General features: G+C 41.5%; 1 protein-coding gene across 13 annotated transcripts in view; it reads right to left on the reverse strand.

The window, feature by feature from the left end:
- mbnl2 (muscleblind-like splicing regulator 2) overlaps positions 1–5,268 on the reverse strand; it is a 54,012-nt gene extending 48,744 nt beyond the window's left edge. For 5 of the 13 annotated variants that reach the window (XM_051428256.1, XM_051428263.1, XM_051428257.1 and 2 more), the window contains exon 1: positions 5,003–5,265. The gene's annotated coding sequence lies outside the window, so the exon portion shown is untranslated. Of the gene's footprint in view, positions 1–1,251; positions 1,582–5,002 lie in introns of those variants that run through there. The other 8 variants (XM_051428262.1, XM_051428265.1, XM_051428264.1 and 5 more) reach the window with 4 other exon arrangements.
- Positions 5,269–22,658: the final 17,390 nt, after the last annotated feature.

Below are 22,658 nucleotides of genomic sequence, written 5' to 3' on the forward strand. Positions count from 1 at the left end.
GAAAATTGTACTTGCACTGTCTACTTTAACTGTTTTTGATAAGTTCCACCAACACTTTATATATCCCCGAATCAAGGACAGAAAATACTAGGTTAGATTAAAGCTCTAGTACATTGAAATATCAAGAGAAACACATCAAATGAATGGAAATCTTAATCCTTCAAATTACAGCACTTGAAAACATAAGAGCTGAATGATTCAGCAAACTCACCCTCGTGTCACAGAGCAATCAGACTCCCTCTTTCATGCAGAAGATGTCTGAAAAACCTACCAACCACTAAATCCTTTTAATACCAACTCGAGGTGCAATTTGCATGAAGAGTCAATTCAGAGAGGGGGGATTTCTGGCTGACAGGGTCTTGCAGTAAGGGCTTGGTGCTTGTCTGAGACTTATCCCATTATTTTCTCAACAGGAAGGGCTGGACTGATGTTCCTTTATAGAAAACACCCACTTCCCCTTGATCCGCGGCCAGACGTATGACACCACCCTCGCTTTTTCCATGCAGGCGATGGTGTCCACTACTCGATCGCGCCAGGCCAGGCGTCTAGCGCGCAGCTAAATCTAGATGGACAGCGGAAAGCTAGGGACACGTCAACCATGCCCCATCTAACTCAAAAGGTTAATTATGATGTGGGCCTTATTAGAACTGTGAAGTTCCAGCTTAATCGGGGCCATAAGCTATTTGTGTCCACATGCGTAAAGAGTGTCGGAACATCAGACCCCATGTTTGCCTTTGCCCTGGTTATTTGGAAAATTTGCACACCGAGATTTACGAGGAAAAACTTTGTGGGAGCCGCACAAAGCACGCAGTGACAGCGCAGATGCCACACAACACGACAAGTTGTTCTCTAGGGAGCGAAAAATACGTAGCCCATGTGGCAAAAAGAGCTCCTGACATTTGCACTGAGGAAGGGGCAAGTCAACTGCTGTGATAATAATGCCTATCCCTCAGGAGTCGGAAGAGAAAGTCCATTACAGTGCTGCAAACTGCAGTAAGGGAAGTTACTGCGTGGCTGCAAGCTCCCAGGGCGTCCTGCGCGTTTATCCCACACTCTCTACATTTTCTTCCCCTTTCGTCCCTCGTTTTCAGCCACGCACTCTTTCTCTCGCACAGATAAAACATTCCCTCTCCTCCCTCCTCCCCACCCAGACTGGTATGCAGCACACTGCAGCAAAACTCCTGAAGAAAAACCTTTAAAAAAAGAAAAAAAAGAAAAGAAAAGCCAGCCAATATGACGGATCTTTCCCACCTCGTTTCACTGGGTCCCGCCGCTCTGCTTGTGTGCCTCTGTCTGTCTGCTGTCCCGAACACAGGAGGCAGCCGGTGCTTCTATGACACGGAGCTACAGTACAGCTCTCCCTTCAGCCTCAGCGACTGGAGTTAATGACCATGTGAACTGTTGTCATTCCTCGCGAGCTGCCGAGTGCTGCAGCCGGAGGTCCATGCCTAGACAGGGATTTTCTCTCGATGTCTCTCTCTCTTTCTCTCTCCCTCTCTCTCTCTCTCTCTCTTTCTCAGCCACGGAGCAAGCGAGCGAGCGAGGCAGGCGGGCAGGCAGGAAGCAGAAGAGTGTCTACTCCAACTATCTGGCTGAAACACTTCCAGCCAAACCCCCCCCACACACACACACACACACACACACACACACACACATACACACACCCCTAAAGCCAGCCCCTTCCTGCCCACCAGCCTGTGGCAAGGCCCTGCCCCTTAACAGCTCCAGCCAATAGAAGGACAGCTGCTCTGAATCACAGCTTTCTGTCCCTCTCGATTGGAAGATAGTAGACTAAATGATGGGCTGAAAACTGTGCTTACAGTAACAACCACTGAATGCTGATCTTGAAAGGTATTTCCCCAATTTCATGCCCTGCTCGACAAGCTATCACATTACCTATTGGTCGTCCGTCCTTCTGGTGATTATATTTCAGCTCTAATCAGCACCACGTGAAATGTTTTCTAACAACAATATCAAGTCTACACTTATTTCACATTCAACAAAGCAATACCAGTGAGCAATGACCAAACAGTCGCTGCAGTCACATCAGCGGCCCTGTCCTTGTCTATGTTCTATCATCACATTTAACACCATCCCCCCAGGAAACAAGAGCACTGCACTTACTCCCCCCCTCCCGACTCTCCTCTACCTCCCCCTCAGCATCCGTCCTCTAAAGTCATCTACCCCGCCATCCAGACACTCCTCTCCTCCCCATCTCTTACACGTTTTTTTCTTCCACCACCCACCCTCCCCCCCTCCCCGCCATCCCTCACCTGTGTTTTCCCCATTTCTCAACGCTATCTTTCAAGCTCTGTTTCAGTCTAATTCCTTAGTTTACTGGACCGGAAAATTGCACAGTAGTGAACATTTCTGTTATTGTTGTTGCATCAGAATTTGCTTGGGGAAAAAGAAAAAGAGATTGGTGGTGACTGGGATTTGAAAGCCTCGATGTGTCTCCTCCCCCCGCCCCGTCCTCTCTCCCACCCCTCCGCCCAGCTGATGACATGCTGGTTGGCATCATATGAGCCGTGAAACCCGAGCGTCACAGAACTGATGACTCAGAGATCCAGCTTCATGACTTTTCGATCCAGATTCAATAGAACAGCTGTACCGTCTGTCTCTCCCTCTCTCTCTGCCTCTGTCTCATACAAAGGTTGTGAATGACGCGGCAGCCTGGGCGTTTCGTTGACATCAATGAGGTGAAACATGCTTTATAGTTCCATGATAAACAAACCTATTTACTGTCTGATTATGCTTTAATAGCTCTATATAATCTGATGCTCCACGGGCAATAGATTTGTCAAAAGGTTTTGGGGAGATGAGGGTTGGAGGGATTAATCTCCCTCGCATGAAAAATTGTCTACCTCAGCAAATGACACTGAATACTGACGTCACCTTAGGCATCAGGGCACCTGTAATCAAATAATACAGACAAGCGTTCCTCTCTTTACATGAGGCATGAACAGGGAGGGGGAATGTCAGCCTTTGTCATAAGCAAAAGTGTCACCTTACAGCTTCCGTAAATGTAGCCTCACTGTGCTATAACACAGATGCAAGACCTTTGAGGAGCAGGAATGGATCTAGACGGCAGCAACTGTATATTACTGCGGCATGAAACTTGACTCCTGTGTCCAGAAATACATTTTTTAAAAAAACTCTCAAAATGTTATGATGTTATGATTCATCCAGAATAACAGCAGTCCTACAGCCTGATCAACCAGTGCTGATGGATGAAGCCTATCAATTTCTCATTTGGCTGCAACCGACTTCTCAATAACCACATTAGCGAATAACTGTCAATAGCTGTATAACAAGCCTTTGCTTGTAGCTAATTTCCACCGGCAGACCTCAGATAGCCTACCTCCTAAATAGATTTGTCCGACAGGAAAACAAACAAAAGCCTGGCAGACAAACAAGCCGAGCCACTTCCTTCCCACATGGTATCCCCCTCCCCTCTTATTATCCCTGTCCTGTTTGACCCCAAACGGCTTGGCTCGCTCACACACACGACCAGATTCTGTGGCCCAAAGCGGCTTCGTTTTCAAATACAAAAGCAGTATTCTGAAACAATGGCTAATTACAGCAAATGAAGACCGATGGGTTAAAAGTGTGTTTGTTGCCCAGCACAGTATTCTGTGTTATTACTACTGGTTTAACACGACACAGAGAGAGAGAAAAAAAACAGGGCTCAGAAATAGGGCACCGAAGACAGATCAATGAAAAGGCAGCTGTCTTTTTCTATTATTAGCCGTAATCAAATATCAAGCGGCAGTGAGTTGTGCTTCCTTCCGCTTGAAACCCATTCTGGTAAGTCTGTCACACACACACAAGTCCACATGATGATTGAGAATAAACAAGTGCCTAATGGATGCGTAGGCAAGCGGTCAACCAGTGTCTTTTGGAGCCAGTTCAAGACTGTGTGCATTGAGACTGTGTTCAAGGTTTAAAAAATGGATGAAGATCAACCCAGGAAGTACGGCGTTCACTGCATTAAAATTCTGGCTGGGGACCAAACACAGTCTATTTTCTGGAGGTTAATCTGATGCTAATATGATCCCATACATTGGCCAATTTTTCATACAGCTGATTATACCAAGCTCTTTCCTAACAATCCTAGTGGTGGTGCAAAGTATCATTGCTCTAACAGCCTTAATGAACGCCACATATTCCATAAAAATGGCAAGCCGAAGACCTCTTTACGCTGTAATACTGATAGCTCGCTGTGTCGTGCTTCCATCGGTGCAATTCTGCTCTGAGATGTCAGTTTGCATTTTCAGAAGGACCAATTACTGTACACGACCCAGCAACTCGCCTGATCACAACTTATTAACCTTACCCAGGTGTACAGGCTCCTGCTCAGCCAACCTGCAGTAGATTAAAATGTGCCTCCACTTACGTCTCATTAGAACTGCTTTATTTCCCCTTGTACACAGCAATTAAATCTAACAATCCATTAATCAGGGTGCCATTACATGTATTGTGTTTCTTACATTTGCATTTCAAAGTAAGAACATACAATATTAGTTAGCTGTACACTGGAATAAGGCTGGAACAATGATGGCAACACTGCTTAATACTGGTGACTATCATACATGCAATCAATAATTAATGAGTTATTATCAAACCTATTCCCTTGTGACTTCACTGTGGTCATTATGGCTTCTCCACTAATAGCAAACAGCATATCCCAGAAAGCATTACATCGCAGGAGAGCCACGCAGGGACCACTGCGACGTAATGCTGATTTAATCTTTGTTTCTTCTGGAGCTGCTTCCACTAGTTTTCATCAGCTATTTGAGCAAAGATAACAGTGTGGGCTAGCATAGCAATCCAGACATCAACGCGTAGTGTTTATGATACTGGAGTGGCATCACTAGAGCCATTTGTATCCACCTCTACTGCCCATAGAGCGGCTATATTCACCATAACGCCGTAACAAGTGTGTAAAGAAATGCCAGAGCCAAGGGGTGCTAGCTGCTGGAGCTAACTACCTGCAGCTTACCTGATGACGAACCTGTCACATCCAGCTGCACTTCAGCCGCCGCCGCTTCTCGAGAGCGCTATTTCGGTTGGCACGGGACCCAAGGCTCGGAACAGGACGGCAAAAAAAAAAACTGCTCTTCGACTGACACTTCTCACTATTTCCTCACGGCAGCAAACTTTTTCGCTTTCGAAGTATATTTCAGTGAAAGGCAGAAGTAAGCTATCACTCGCTACACGCTAGCTCGCTAACTACTTTTAAGGCTAGGGTAGGAAGCAACAAGCGATTTTGACAGTTCGATGAAATGTTGAATGTGCTTCGCCAGGGGGTTAGTACTAAGGTCTAAACATTAATAACGCCTTTGTGAGCGACTACATAAGATACCATGCACTGCAACTAAACGAAAAATCGTGTTTAATTGTAATGTACTGCTATATTTCGTTTGATTTAAACACGGAAATCTACTTCTATTCGATAAACAACGCAATTCCCACCCTACAGTGAAGGTGGTACAGTCCAGAGGAACCAAGGGGAAGGGAGGGAGGGGGTTGTTACCTAGGAAACAACAGTGAATCTCCCTGGGGGAAAAGATGTGGCCACTGATTTATGAACCAGTGCCTGTCTGTCTGTCAAAATAGCCTGCCGTCGACAAGATGAAAACATTAAAGACATTTTATAAAACCTACAGCAATTTATTCTCTTGCATTTACGGTAGCAGTACCCATAAGTTCTGACACTTTATTTGATTAATGTACAGTAGCCTCTAAGGCAGCCTTATTTCCTAGATAACATTTAAAAAAAATATATGTTTTATTATTTTAATCCAGGGCTATGGATTTCATTGATTTTGCTTAAATAATTTTCCTCAATAAATCTAGATTTCTGTTGTCACACAATCACCCAAAAAGGATGCGTCTTACTTGGTTTAACGATCAGGATATGGTGATGTATTGACTTCTATGTTGTTATTACTGCCTCAAGCCTGTTACAAGAAATCTAATGGCAGAAAGGTTTTTGATTTTTTTTTTTTTTTTTAGCTTATCACAGACTGTAAATCAGCAGTTAGTCACCACTTGATGCTTTGCAGAGAAGCATGCACATCCCCAGCGTTCTGCAGCCTAATTGCATACAGCTGGCTGGATTTAGCAGTCTGTGACACACAGAGACCCGTTGTCAGCAAGAAGCGCAACGAGTCAACAAGGAGCAAGTCACAAATATCCCCGGAATGAGCAGAGAGGCACAAATTTAGCCCCACTGACTGCTGCCCACGCCATGTGCTGCCTATTGAGCGCATGAACAATGAACATAGCCATCACAGACTGCTCTGTCAGGGTCAAGGCCTGCTTCAGTGGAATACTACTGGGAATGAAGGCATCACAGTTTGTCAGGACATAGGCCTTTGGCAGTGTCAGGGATGAAGACGCTATTACTCAGCAGTGGAAACAACAGTTGTTTGAAACGCAAGGCTCAATTTAATATCTATCACGTTGAAATTCAAAGACAGGGAATTGATCTGGGGGTCAGACTGGTGATAACTGCTGACATATGTTCTTGCCACTGACATTTGACACGCAGCACACCTGTGGTTCAAGTTCATGTTTACTAAACATAATCTCAGGCAGACCAATGGTGAATGTCTGAAAGAGACATTTCCCCTTATTTATGACGTTATTTCAGGCTTTTCATGTGCTTTCCGGCATTTAATTGAAAAATGTCAAAGCCATTAGTCGTTTTTTTTTTAAATCTGTCCATATGGCATGTTTTCCATCCAAATATAGCAAGTGGAAAAATAAAATAGAACACATCCAAGGCAGCACTACTATGGGGAAAAACTGTATTTTTAAGACGTAAGTGATTATGAAAAACTGCTCACATAGGTCAAGCTCATCCCCCAAGGCCTAACGTATTGATCTCAATGCAGAGGAGGCATTTGTAAAAACGCTGCTGCGGGCATACTTCTCTAAAAGTCCCTGAACGCCCACACACTTGCAAACAAACTCGCAAGCACACACTGGGCTCGCGCTCATAAAAACACACAAATACATACAGTACAAGCTGCAGAAAACACCAATTTAACAAGACTTTATCCGTCTCGTTGGAAATGAAGTTTGAGGTTCTGATGTAGGCGTAGGGTTGAAACATTTGTGTGATGTCTCCCTCCCTGTTTTATGTAAGGCATTGCAATTAAGTCAGAAGACTGTGTTTTGAATTCTTATTTAGAACAAATCCCTCGTCTTCTGCAAAGTCAATATCACCGGAGTCATAAAAACTCTTAAAATGAGTTGAACTGTATACCGAGCAAATACAGCTGTCTCACCTCAACAGGGGCGTAGCACGAAATTCTGGACCCTCTGCATCTACAACATTTCATTCTAGTGTTTTTGCAGCCCCCCCCAACATGTACACTCAGTAATCTCCCCCCAGTCCTCACCCCTGCACCTCAATGGTAAAGTAGAAGAAAACACAATTTTATGGCTGAATAAAATGCTTATCACTGGTTAAGATGCACCTGAGACACTAACATACACATTCAAGCATAAAATTCACAAATGCGCAAAAAAAAAAAAAAAAGGCACCAGAGCAAGTACCTGTGTGTGTGTGTTGGGCTCATTAATGGGTTTTGACTCTACATTTGTTGCAGTAGCAGTCTGTAAAGTGGACCTAGGGATCAACTGAGGGGGCGTCAGGCAGAAAAACAACCGCAGCATCTACAGAACAGCACTGTTAGTTCCTCTCAAACACAGAATGAAGAGATCACAGTAGGAAACGGTTTGCCGCCCGCAGACAGAAGACAGTAAACAGACACTCAGACGGACAAATACATGAACACATAGACACACACTCACACACTAGGGCCAAAGCTGGCTCTAAGGTCCTTCTGCATACACACATGATGCACGCCCACACACACCTACACACGGTGGGCAAAGCCCTCACGTCAGTCACAGTATTGATCTTGGAAATCTCTGTGCACTAAATGAGAACACACCTGATTATGAAAGCTTTTAACCCAAATGCCTAATGCAGCGCAGGTTTAATGGAAAGAGCTTATGGCTGACACAAAGCTCAGAAAGAGAGTGTGTGTGTCTGTGTGTGCGCGTGTGTGTGTGCGCACTTTCATTGTGAGTTAGTCAATTTGATTGATTGTGCAGCGACCACCTGGGCATTTTACTCCCACTATGACTTTGATGAGCATTTTACTAATCACAAGGCCTAAGTAATGATGGATTGAAGATGTTTCCCGCTGTCATTAAACAAACTGATCCCCAAATGCGGGCACACTGCACCAGGAGAGCTTATTCAAAACGCTGAGAGGATCCATTTTGAGGCAGGCTCATTTGTCCACTGAGAAAAGACTAGTTATGCATCACCATAAATCAACTGCTGCAGCTACGTGTTCATAGTGCTTCATCCATTCCTCCAGGATCCATCTCAGCATAACTGAAGATACTGTACACTCTGTACTGAATCATATGTGAGCCAATTCAAAAGAAACAAAAAAAAATTGACTCACTTCCTTAGTATGCTGCAATTGTTTAATAATTCACAAGTTCTTCAGATGTACAGTAGGTCTACAGTCATGGAAGAAGTATTCATATCCTTTAGGTGAAAGCAGCAATACTGCAATGTAAAAATACTCCATTACAATGAAGGTCCTAAATTCAATTTTACTTAAGTGTCCTGCAAAGAGTTGGTCATGAACTCAACTCAATTTAATATTGATGCCCCTATATGACCTACATAAACAAACAAAGCTATTCCAATAGCCTTTCAATAGTTCTTCTTAAAGCATACCAACGAGTTGGATTCAGTCGGATTCCCCTTGAAATCAATGAAAGCCCCTTGTAAGGGCTTTAAGAAAAAGTAGAAATTCTGCAATGTGTAAATACAGTCCACTAAAGCATACAATTTTACTTCAAGACAAGTATGTCAGTAGTATCATCTTCCGAAATGTGGTTGAAATTAATAGAAAAGGCTAGTAAGTGAACTTTGAGTTAAAGGAATAGTTTGAGATAGTTTCGGAAATGCGGCCTGTTAGCTTTGTTTGTTAGCATAAAGAATGCCAATAGGGAAACAGTTTGTTCAGTTCAGTTCTAAACATATTTTGTTTGTTTAATCAATACAACAACTGAGGTGTAGAAAACGACAACTTGTATTTTTATGGGGGATTAAAGGGGTCAACCTCTTGGTGACGACAAGTCAAGGAATTAGCATAACTCCTGGCAAGAAAGCCAATGAGAGTCCCCGAAAAAATTAAACTATTCTTCGTATATTTTATTTTGTCCAACTACTACCGTATTTTCAAGACAAAAATAATATGTATCATAAAAGCCTCAGGTAATGTACCCTTATCCTGAAATTGTACTTAATTTATAGTTGTGTTCCTAGCCACCTGATGAATGTCAGTTCATCACAATTCACTCTCCTTTGCTCTGTTTTGGTTTCCATCATCTTCTGAATATATATCTAACACTTGAGCAGCTAAATGTTCCAATATGTCTGTCTGACATTGGCTGCTGCACAGATAGCATACAGTGTTTATTCAGTATGCTACCTTTATGCAGTTTTTGGAACAGGAAGGTGAGGCGAGGGGGTTATAATCTGCAGCTTGCCATTAAATCTGACTCACTGGTCCTTTAAGTTGCAAAAACATCAAAACACTTTTCTGAACGACATTAAAACGCTCCGGAGAGCTGAGGGGAAGTGAGGAGTTGAGCGATGACTCTCCGTGAGTTCATCACTATAAATGACCCCTTTCACGTTACACACAGTCATTGGATCCATTGTTAATATAAAAATATTGATTAGTGCAGCTTTAAGTACACTGGATATAGCCCACTTAGTTGCTTTCCACCACTGGTTTTCTGAACAGAGTGGCTCATATTTAAAACTTCAACCCTGGCAGGTAGATCCATAACATATACCGATGATAGATGCTCCATTTGTGTGAGTTCATTACCAAAATACAATTTGTATATTTTAGGAAAAACATACATTACTCATTGTCTCAGAAATACGTGTATAAAAGCAGACTTTTGTGAACCAAGGACCTAAGTTAAAAGCTTTGAATTACGTATATTAATTTCTACTATTAATCTCAGTTGTCACTGCTTTTTCAAATAGATGCTACCTCAGTAACTCACAGGAATAATTTAAGCTAATATTGAACCACTTCATCATTATTCAGCCCAACAGAGTAAAGATTTGCCTTCATTTTTACGGCAGCTGTCTCACATTTTAAGTGTTTCATAACTGCGAGATCTTGTCCCACAGTAGAGTCCATCCAATAATGAATGATGGCATTTCAGAAAAGAAAACAGACTCGCAGTAATTGTGAGAGATGAAAATCTTGGAAATGTCGGGAGAAATGGCATATTACCATGACAACACAGCTATTGTCTTGTCAAGGTTGCAGCGTGTGGAGTTCAGAGGGAACAAAACAAGACCCTCACTGTTGCTCTCCTTCAGGAATAATGGCAATAAATCGTCTACTCTCTACAAGCCATTATTCACCACCAAAATTGAATTTACTTGTTCCCTGAAATTACACGACCAAAAATCAATGTGGCATCATCAGCCCCCTCCTCTACACTCCAAAGTGCTTCCAAATACAGTAAGGGAATTTATATTATTCATGAGCTCCAGGTTCACACAAGGCCAGCAGCTCGGCCCAGACTCCTTAATGGCTGAACCGCCCTTCATCACAGCCGAACCCGCCCTGTGATCCCGACTTGGCAGTCACTTAGCCCAAAGGATTGAGACTCCTTTGAAATATTCAATAATGCATTAAGGATCAGAGAGAAGTCAGCTAATTATGTTCACAGACACACATACACTCTCTCTGTTTTTCTCTTACACACACAAACACAGAATGAAGTTGGAGGTTGTAATTAAGTTTTTTGCACTCTGACAAACTGTAACGATGTTGGGATTTTTGTGAATGAAAAATGAATGAGTGTTTGGATTTTGCCTGCGATTATGTGTTTTTCTGTGCCTGTCTGCCAGCGTGTACGTCGAGGATGTTACATGTACGGTAACAGCAGCGAAAATGTTGGCGTGTATGTGTTTCCCACAGTATAAGAGACAATAATAACCTATCTCAAGGCGACCCATCAGCTTGAAATATTGATGCTCCTGCTGCAAGGCTGCTGGCTGCCGCAGCAGGGTACAAGGACACTTCCAATGCCTCATACTGTAGAGCAGGCAAGCCCCTCCATTAGCAAAGAGATGCTGCCCTCCTGTACTGTGTAACCATGGAAGTCCCGCCACCATCTAGGTCTGAACCTGTCTGGTTCAACAGATATTTTCCATTTTAATAAAATAGTCTAAATTTTTAGCTTCAAGTGTACTTGAAGGTTTCATGAATATAGCGTTAAACTGTGACTAAAATTGAAAGATTTTGCCTTTTCATTGCATTTTTATAGGCTTATGGTGTGTTCAAGTGTTCTGTATTGCACACTGTCACACATGCACACAAACACAGTGTTGCCGTGTCCATGTCCCCAGTCAATGTGACACTAAATCAACTGATAATGTCTATTTGTTTCCCCTGCAGACATGTATTCAGACATGCATACAAATAGTGAAGCACAGTGAAGCTCAAACATCCAGCTGTAGGTACACATGATTTTTGTGTAAGGGTGAATAAATTCATATTTGTACCACTGAAATTATTCTGTTGTGTGACTGTTTAAGTCATCTTTTACATCCCGTTTTGTACTTTGGGAATATAAACAGTTTTTCCTGAATGTTGAAACACTAAAATCAGGCCTGAATCACAGTAGCCCCCTGGGCGGCCCTGAGGCAAAAATGATCTGTGAGCCAATGTTGTCCCACTTTCTGCTTATGTATTAGTTAGTAAATAGTTCTTGGTAATGTGACTAATCACTAATAAATAAAAGCACATTGTATACTGAAATAATAAAAGGCCAAAATTATGCAGGTGTTGCCTATCACATCTCACTTTATTAATGTGCTTTAGTGGTGCATGTAGTATTGAAAAACAAGTTTGTAATTAATTAAATTATTAGAAACTAACAACCCTGGAGGCTTTTGAGCGGTTTCCCAATTGGTAATCTCGCCTTGATTCAAAACCACCAGGGTTAAACTTGTGTTTTGTATGTTTCATATGTCAGACTCACTGTGAATACATGAATACTATTTCTCTTTATTTGCTGTCTTTAGTTACATCCAGGTCATGTGCTGTGACCTGAACACAAGTGCCTGGTAAATACAATGCTGTCCTGGGATAAGTCACAGTTGACTGACAGAATGCAGCAACACAACACAACTGGATCTGATCCCGATTTCCAGGTTGATTTGACTCACAGTTTACCTCATTTGAACCCACAAAACTGTTTTATAACTGGTAAAATAAACACCTTTAGTTATTTAAATTCCCTCCAACTGCATGCAAAACATAAGTGAAATAATTAGTCTTATCTTTGAGAATGAAGTATCATGAAGTAAGGATTTTAAATTTTGCAATTTTCTTGTGAAGTCTGGCTTGGAAAGCAGCTTCTTAAAGGAATGACAACATGACCAGACACATTCTCATTCACGCTCCAATTTTATTTCCAGCCATTCACATCTTCTCTCTCTGTTTCTGCTCTCCATCCTGCTCCGTGGATCAAACAGGCATTCAAACATTACTTCTGCTGCTAAATGAATTGCGCGCGCCATATTTTCTCTGTAATTATCGATTTCTAAGTGGCCTTGCAAGCATCATCAGTCAGAGCCTCCTTCAAGTACAGCAATTATTATATTACTGTAACCATGGTGATTTATTTGCTGTGTGATTTGCAGTGGAAGTGTATTTATGGATGAGAGTGGGCGGAGGATCAGCGAGTGTGTGTTGTGAGCCAGTGGATAAATCAATTAAATACCTTGCCAACACACCCTTGGACACACACATATGCCTTGACCTCTGACCTATATAGGCAGCTATCGTTATTACTATTATTGTTATTAATGTTTATTAAACAAGGACTATGCAAAAAAAACCACATTAATTCTGAGCAAAATACAGATAATATACAATATACAATGTTCTGCAAAATAATAATATGATTGCCATTTCCAGATATTTTATCTGCCAATAAAAGCTTCATTATTCTGCTATATTGTCTGTTTTTATTCTGTTAAAGGACCAGTGTGTAGAATTTAGTGGCATCTAGCAGGTGTAGATTACAACCAACTGAATACGGCTCGCCTTATAAGGGTGTACAAGAAACTACGGTGGCTTTAAAACTCACCAAAAAAGAGCAAAATGCAAAATTACCTAGTGCCAGTGGTTGGTTTGTCCGTTATGGGCTACTGTAGAAACATGGCAGTTCAACATGGCGGACTCCGCCAGAAATGGGTCTTGCTCCCCCTGTTTATAGAAACAGCTCATTCTAAGGTAACAAAAACACAACCATTATTATTTTCAGGTGATTATACACTAATGAAAACATAGCTATGAATATTATATTCTATTTCTACTAGGCCCTCATAAATGTTACACACCTTTAAATGTTCTATATCAGTGGTACAAAAAGCTGTCATCCATTGAAGTCCAATAATGGATTAACTGCTCCATCTAGTGGCCCATGGCTGGTACAGCAAAATGGACCTGTAGATCTTTTCAACCACAGCACACGGTAATAATGCCTGATTAAAAACAGAGAAGACTTAAATGTTACAAGAATCAATTATTTCCAAGAGCTGTAGGGGTCAAGCTTATATTCACTACATTCACGGGGGGGTGAAAAGTACCTCTATTTCATTCTAACATATTAAACAATGATTGCAGGAATTCAATTTGTTTTAATGTAAGGTTGTACGACAAAAATGTTACTCACAAGCTCCACACTGGTGTCAACCACACAAAAGCTGATCCACATGTGGGCTTGGATCCAGTCCCAAAACATCAAACACCTTCTCAAAACATAAAAATGTTTCTGCCATCCATCTAAAGAGGTCTAGAAGAGAGCAAGGAGTTCTGGCCTCCCTCCAAGAACCAGGAAAAACTGTTCCTCCTCAGTTGCAAGACCATCTTACTTTTTGTTGGAAACAAATCATACTTATACCTGCTTCCTGGAAACAAAATGGCATTGCACAGCTAAAACAGCAGCTTCAAAGCTTCAAGATGCCTGACAGATGTAAATGTCACTGGAAACAATCATCAGGCTCTAGACTCTGTTGTACTTCAACAACGTAATCTAGCAACATCAGGCAGTTATACCTCACAAATGATAACCTTTACATTCCAGTTAATTGCTCTCTCAAATTGACAGACTCTTGTCTTTGATGAACACTAGGGTTCATAGGATTAAATAGGAGTGCATCAAATGCACTGTGGGATGAACCTGCAGTGTATTGTTTGTAACATTTTTGCATAATTGAAATATGATATATTGTTAGTAAAGGTGCTATGCCTTTATCAGTCCCCCCAGGAAATTCTCAGGCTTTTTTAGGGATTTTTTGCAACCTAAAATGTCCAATTTAACGATACCTGTTACATATTTTTAGGCATTTTTTGCAATGAAATTTCAGGAGAAAGTGAAAATTTAAAAAATAGTTGAGATTTATTTGTATAATTCATTAAACATCTGAGGTAACTTGGTCCATCTTGCATACCAACATATTATTTTGCATTGCATTATATCACAATGAATCGAATTGTATTTAATCATTGGTAATTGCTTCATATGTATCTTTAATGTATCAGAGTTTTAGCAGTGTCAATAATAGCATTATATACTGACAAACCAAAAAAGAAGAAAACCAAAGAAGACAGTTTCAACATGTTACGTACATGGAGCATTTCCTCATCTAAACTTAGGGTCTCAGGATAAAAGATAAGGGTTGTCACATGTTGGGCAGTTAAGCCCTCTTGGGCCAACTCTACAACTAACACTGACTTTACTTGACCTGATATTGAATCAGATGAATCTATATTATGCTCAAATAACCCATCTGACCACCTCTGTGAGAATTTCTGGTTTCACATATACAGTCTTCATGGTCAGTGGTCATTAAAGGGCTCCTCCAGTGATTTAGTATTGCACTTCCATAAAGTTGGGGGCTCACTAGAGACAGATTAAACAAAGAATGGTCACAATTAAAGCAGCAGAGGCCGATATATCCTCACTTGTTTTCGCTAGCATGGGTCAAACTCCCATAATGTAATTCAGTAGCATCTTTCATTACAGCAGGGGTGCCTAAACTCTTTACCTTGGAGGGCCAAAATTGAAACTTTATGGTGGGCTATGGACCAAAAACAAACACCTATTTTTTCCAACCAGCTGGCCCCACTTGATAACCTTAACAGGGTTATTTTTCTCAAACTTTGGAAAGCTCTTGGAAAGTAGAGCCACAGAAGATATTATACAGCTGTGTACCAGGCTGAGTAGCACTCCTCATAAGTGCCCCTTTAAGAGGCTGTCCTGTAATCTGGATCTTAGCTTTCATGACTTTTCAAAAACATTTCTGCAAAGCTTCTGTCTGTAAATTTAATGAACCGGCGGCTTTCAGGGCCCCTGGGTGTCTGGAGCCTCGTCTTTAAAATTAACCTGCCATAAAAAAGAAACACATAAAAACAAAAGCACAATGCCAAATATTAAACAACATGAGCCCTCCTAACCCACGCACCCCTTACATTTCATAAAGTGTCCTATACCCTAGACTGCCACAGGAGGGTAGCAGAGCAAAGGGAATGGCTTCCATCTTGCACAGTCACAGTGAAACTCCTCATTCACTGACTCCCTTTGAGCTCCCAAGTGTGTGTGTAGAATTGAAAGTGTGGTCACTTAAAGTCCCCCTCCATTTAAAAATAAAGTTTCTCTTCTTGCTCCTACAGCTGGATGTTTGATCTTCACTGTGCAGAATGATTTATGTGTAGAGTTTGACACTAGAAGGATGTTTTCCCATTTATCTACTGAAAGTGGAAAGTTTCTCTGTGCTCATTGAAAATCTGATTTTAAGGGGCGGGGTCAACGAGTATGATTTGTGACATCGCAAATGGTTTGGAAGTCAATCCCGGTCCTGTATCCTGTGTGATGTAAAAAAAATGAGGCCACGAGTGCACATACACTGAGAATTTTAGGTAGAAGGAGTTATTTTTAAGGATTTTAATCTGGAAATTATTATTCTTTAGAAAGAAAAAAAAAACATTATTTAACACACATTATTGATCAAAGCTGACTATTTGTATATGTTGTAACACATTTATGGAGGTGATCTTTAAAAGAGCATAGCAAATCCAGCAAGGTTAAAAAGAATCTCCTCATATCCTTCAAAATACTTTATCTAATTTGACTGAGCATGCCTGATAATCCATGCATGTCCCTTTAAGCCGTTTACTGACTTCTGTTGGCTGCAGGTGGCAATGTTGCGCTGCAAGAAAGCTGAACGACATACTGTATTGTTTGCCTTTTCTGGGTTTTTTGGTTTCTTTTGTTCTTTTGATGAACTGAAAAACCTGTTGAATGGAGACTTTATGGAGGCATCAAAGGCTAACAAACTCTTCTTGACAAACTGGTCTTGCTCTGTGTAGACTAGAAATCATGTTAGCAAAATAGCAGTCATTATCCAACAGAGACATAGGACATGCAGGCACTGTAGTGTATCTAATTTCATTTCTAAGCCACACAGAATCTTTTTGTAGTATTTACAGATAAAAAGCTAAATCCAAGGCTCTACAATACACAAAAACATTATAAATTATAAACAAGATCTAGGTTTTTGAAATTGGGCTATAGATAAAACCAGGGTCCTCTGTTCACAGCAGCTACAGGTGTCAAAACAGACTGAAAAAAGCACACGGGTGTGATATAGGAAGGCAATGGCGTAGAGACGAGTAATGGCAAATATATCTCGCAAACAGGTTTAAAGGCTGACAATGTGGAAAATCCTGTTTTCTTTCCTCCTAACCTGGAAATTTCTGCAGCGTTGCGGATTTATCAACCGCTGAAAGATATAGGCCCAGCGCCGAAGATAAGCAGGAAAGAGGGATCATGTATGGATGGTGTGGCGGGGACGCATACGTCTCACGCACATGGAGGGAAAACGACTCTCCGGGGATTGAAAACCAGGAGGATGGATTGGAGAGAAAAACAGGATTCTGTCTCTGTATGAGGCAAAGGCAAACCAAAATAGAGGTGCTGACAGCTTCCTCCATCCAGACCCGGTGGGAGCGCTTATCCAGTTTTGCGTTGTGAGATAAGAGAGGGGATTTATTTATTCAGGTTGATAGCTCTGGCGCACTTTGAATGATAAAGGAGCATGTTTGTGTGCCGTGTGTGTTCATCCACTTTCAGTGTGCCAATCAGGATTAAAGGTCGTGGTCTATAGGACAAATATGTGTATATTTGAATCCATAAATGAGAGGTGTGAGTTTCTTTATTTTCCTCATCCCTTTTGTCTGCGGCCTTGCTCCTGTTTGGTGTACCTGAGAGCTGTGATCAAACATCGTTCAGCACATTCCCATTACAGAGAATGCGAGAAACACCAGGAGGAAAAAAAAAAAACCCACATCAAACATGAAGGCCAGAATATTTTCATCTATTGTCTACCGAAAAAACCCACATCTAAAGCGGGAATAAACGGAAGGGGGGCCTTTTGTTGTGGTTATCCTCCTGGTGGTTTAAAGGAAGGAGTTAGGTTCAGTATGGGATGGATCTGATGTTATTTCAGGGAGAAAAGACATCTGTTCCGCTGTAAGTCATATCCGCGTTAACTTCCCTGGTGCAGATGCTTCCCAGCATGGTGATTTATTTATCTCGTACGGTGGGTGTTTGGGCCGGAGAGGTTCTGCGCAGTGCTGTTGGCACAGCTGATGAGAAGCCATGGGAACACAGGCCTCCAAGAAAGACTTTATTTTCATTTTGGGAGCTGTTGCATTTGGCTCATGTGGCACATCTACATACGGTTAAGAGAAATGCTATTTTGCAACAGCATAACTTGGAAGAACTGCAACTTTAAGAAAAGGTTTCAGTGAATTAATCCTTCCTGCGCTCTTTGTTTTGCAGTCTTCAGCTCTGAAAGGTCGTCCAGAGGTAGAACATTGACATCTTAAGATCTGCAGGAGGGATGCTGTGTTGTTATGAATCATATTCTATGCACAAAGGCAAAAATATCAAGGTTTATAACCCTTCTTAAGGGAACAAATCAATGGATTCCGGGATTTTTTAAAGCTTGCTCGAGATTTGTTCTCCTCTCTCATCCATTAGCCACACAACAAGAAGCACATTCTATTACGTTTATTTTACACCTACATGAAGGGCTGGACAATATGGCTGAAATCAGTATCACAATATCAAAGGAAACCTCCACCAATTTTACACATAAAGGTCACTCAGCTTGTGAAAACAGTTGTATAATGTCAGCTATGGTTGTGGAGGAGCTTAGAGAAATCTGTGAAAATAACCCCCGATGACGTCATTCAGTCCGAAGCTACATCATAACAGCAAGCTTGAGTTACAAAGCGGGGGTGTGGGGTGTTTATCAGACAGAGGTCCACTTTTTTCCCACAGTCTCACTACCATCTCATGGTCTTCATCCTGTTATATAAGTTATATAATCATATATATATTTAGCGGACCTTGTGTGTGACATTATGCATATAATAATTTTGGGAAAACGTTACACTTAATGCTAGCAATGGGACCTTATAATTTCCAAGACTGAACTTTTCATGTTAATGCTTTTGGTTGCATTGTGGGAAATGTAGGATCCAAGCTAGGGGCTGAGAGTCAGATTATCTTGTCCTTTACTGCAGATATTTTAATTCTTGATTTTTCTGTTTTTTCTTGATTTTTTGTCTCTTGTGAGTCCCACAACTTTATGGAAGTGCAATAATAAATCACTGGAGAGTCCCTTTAATCCAATATGGATGTCACAATATTGCAAGAATCATTTGTAAAATAATCCAAATAAATTGAAAAATAAAAAAATAAAATAAAATAACCTTAACTCAAGGTCTATGTACTGCTGATGAAGACTGTGAGATTCAGTTGAAAGAACAAAAAAAGCTAGTAAGTGGACCATGACTTGACTCAGTGCTTAATGCAGTTAGTTGGGTTCCGCTGTTACGCATCAAATCAAATAAAAGTTTTCATTTAATAGTTTTTGATTCATTCCGACAAAAGAATTCAGAAATACAATAATAACATGTTCCATCATCATGATATAATCACTAACTGAATAAAGTTTCTAAATGATAATATTGAATTACTGACCAGCCCTACTTAAATGGTAGATTGGTGACTTTTGCCACATGGAGCAATATAATGATTCCCGGAAAGCAAGTTATATACATCTTGTGACTCAGTAAAACCCAACTATCTTGTTCTCAATCAACATTTATGCTGGGAACCAAACAAAGGTCTGTCTGTCAGCTCCATAGGTGGCCACATGAGACCCTTAGAACTTGGATGAAAAACAAATCTCACAATGGCATCAAGTGGAAAACAGTGGAGATCAGAGGGAGCATGGCAGCCCCCATCGGGGATGTTTAGGGATGCTGTATAGAAGGGGTTGAAGGCGTGGCCCCTGCAGGTCAAGCCACCGCCTTCCTCTCACCTCCTCTGGGAGGGACCCCAGGGTCTGTTACAACAGGAAGAGACTGAAGGTCAAAGCACAGACCTATTGTCTTCCTGCCTGTGTGACAGACGCCTGTCTATCTCATTTTACTGTCTAAAAAAACACAACTCATACACACCTCAACATATAGGTTGAAAATGAGAAGGATGAGGCAGATGGGTTAAAGGGATTTATCTTCATGCTAATAGGATCACAAAAACAATGCTAACATGTCTAATGCGTAGCAGCTATAATGTTTACCATGTTCACTGTGCTTAGCATGTTAGCAGGCCAACATTTGCCTATTACCACAAGTACAGCTGAGGATGATAGGAATGTCATTAGCTTTTTTTTTGTCAAAAACGAAGTGTTGGATAAATTATATTTGACCTGATGCGATGGATGAAAAGTCAAGGGACAACCAAACGATTCGTCCCCGCCTATCTAATTTTTCTGAAGTTACAGCATTTCAGTCTGGGATTAAATGACCAGCCCTCCTCCAGACCTTCTGCAAGCTTGGTTTTCTTGGCAGAAAAGTTTAACCAGGTTATAATGTCATGCAATGGCACCATATTAGTCCGTTAAATACATACAAGCACACATTCACGGTAGATTCCTGTGTCTCTTCAAACTGTTTACTATCACAAAGAAAGAGGATGTCTTTCCAGAGATGAAAAATCCTGTTTCACAGTATTATAAACCTCCTTGCAGTATTTTGGCATCTGATAAACCTTCAAACTAATGGATGTATTACCCAATACCAGTGCTGGATGTGAAACTGCAGGACGGAGTCCAAAACAAATCTCCCTACAGGGACATTAAAAATATATCCAATCGTATCAAACTGGCCGTGCTTAAAAAAAGATGATGTGATGTGTGTATACAAACCGTTTGATTGCTCATTGTGTGTGTAATGCTACTCTCTGCAGTGTGTGTTTATGTGCGGGTGTATGTGTCTAACAGCACCCTCCCTGAAGAGAAGAAAATATGTATATATTTTATGTTTGAATTGTATAAAAGTGGATCCAATCGAAAAATATAGGTAATATATGTAGGTGCTTAAGTGATATAGAAACATGGATGACAAACCGGCAGGAATATATTTGACTGAAAACCAGCAGGGGTTGATGGTACTCAGTCAGACAAGCAGACAGATCTACAGCCCTCCAATCACCGTCACTCTGCAGTCTATTATCTCTCCCCAGTAAAGCCCTCAGCACCACAACTTCAGAGGCATTTCCTCCCTGTGAAAGACACACGTGGCCTCCGCGATAAGATAAACCGCAGAGAATAAAGACATGGCAAAGCGAGGCCTCTTTAAGCTTCTCCAGCCAAACAATTCAAACGTCTATTTCACCAGATAAGGTCGCGCCGACAGACTGCCCCACCCCTGAAACCTAAGAGACACACACTCGTCCCTTTGTGCCCTGATAAAGGAGACCGTTGGATGCATGTAATCAGCATATTATTGATAGTCTTAATGAGAAAGGCTCTGAGTCACTGAAGCCATTAGCCGGGATAAAAGAGGCTTAATTGTTTTGTGTGTGCGTGCGGGTGCATGAGTGTGTGTTTTATGGCGCGCACATGTGCCTGGGCTAAGACCAGGCTAATTAAAACCATTTCCTTCGTTAGCAACTTTTTTCCCCCTTAATTAAGAGGGTTAATTATGGGCCTGGACAGAGGTCGCGTGCATGTTTGTGTGCACGTGCATTCTCTCGAGCAGCCGCAGATGTAATACTGCAACGTGTATCAGAGGCGTATAATAACACAATGAGCATTCATGGCTGAAATTAAACAGCCTTTGATATTTATTTAAATTCAAATAGGGAGTGAATATTTTGAGTCAGTCATAAATGATAGAGTTGTCTGCCTTGAATTTCAAAGGCGGAGAGTAATAACACAGCACCTTTGATAATGGTCACCTCTGTCTGTCTTTGTTGGGAAAAGAAAAACACACTACAGTTGAAAATAACTGCAGTTTTCATGTCTCGAGGAGGAATCCACATGTTGTGGTTTCTCGTCAAAAGTGCCAACCAACACGTCTGGCGTTAATGCCGACTTGTGTCATCACCACCGATAGTGTGGTACGAGTGGACGTCTGCAGCATACCAATGGTGTGGAACAATATTCCCCAGCACGCTCCATCTACAGCAATAATATCGTTATGGCTGCCAGACATGAGAGGACTCTCCCTGCCTGCCACTGGACACACACCATTACTTTTGATGGCCCGTGTGTGTGTGTGTGTGTGTGCTTGTGCCCTCAGGGTCACGCATCCTGTTGACGAAAATGGCTGATTCAGGACTCTCTGCCATTTTGCCTGTCAACTTGGGTCCGTGCCGCCATAACCGTTAGACATCTGTGGGCGGGCAAGCATCTCCGCTATGATGATGATGATGATGATGATGATGATGACGATCCTCTGAGGCCATAACAAGACATTAACACCTTTTACACTCTGTTGACTCTACCCAAAGCCGCAGGCGAGTTTTGTATGTAAAAAAAAATTTTAAAATCACACTTTTCTTAGCAGCATGCATCGGAATCTCAGGGTGTAATGGAGAAAAACTACTAAATGAGACACTGTAGACATACCACATTTGCAAAAGGTTTTGGTGCACAGTAAGCAGGAGCGTAGCTAGGATTTCTTGGTATCATTTCTTCAAATATTTGCATCTAGCTGTTTCTTCCAATATGTGCAGTTGCCTGAGGTTGCTTTAAAGCTGCACTAATCAATATTTTTACAGTAACAGTGGGTCAAATAACTATGTGTAGTCTGGAAGGGGTTGCTGGTTGTGATAAAACCCACAGAGAATTACCAGCTCCGCAGTGAGTTTTAGCATCTGTTAGTCTTTTATTGTCTTGGTTTTGCCCATAGACTGTAGCGTCTGTGACGTCAGTGTGGTTGCCATCTTGGCAGACTCCCGGCTGATCCCAAAATGGCCAAATATGTGGAGCGTGGGTGGAGTGACGGCACCCACCTGTCACTCAAAGCGGCAATGCTCTTAATTATGCATAACTTTAAGCTAAATACTTTATAATAGGGGCTGACTCACTGTTGTAGCCAGGAAACGCAGGTTTTGGCACCGCCGCACAGACTTCATTTCTCGGC

Source organism: Dicentrarchus labrax, unplaced genomic scaffold (assembly GCF_905237075.1).
Source record: "Dicentrarchus labrax unplaced genomic scaffold, dlabrax2021, whole genome shotgun sequence".
NCBI classification, from domain to species: domain Eukaryota; kingdom Metazoa; phylum Chordata; class Actinopteri; family Moronidae; genus Dicentrarchus; species Dicentrarchus labrax.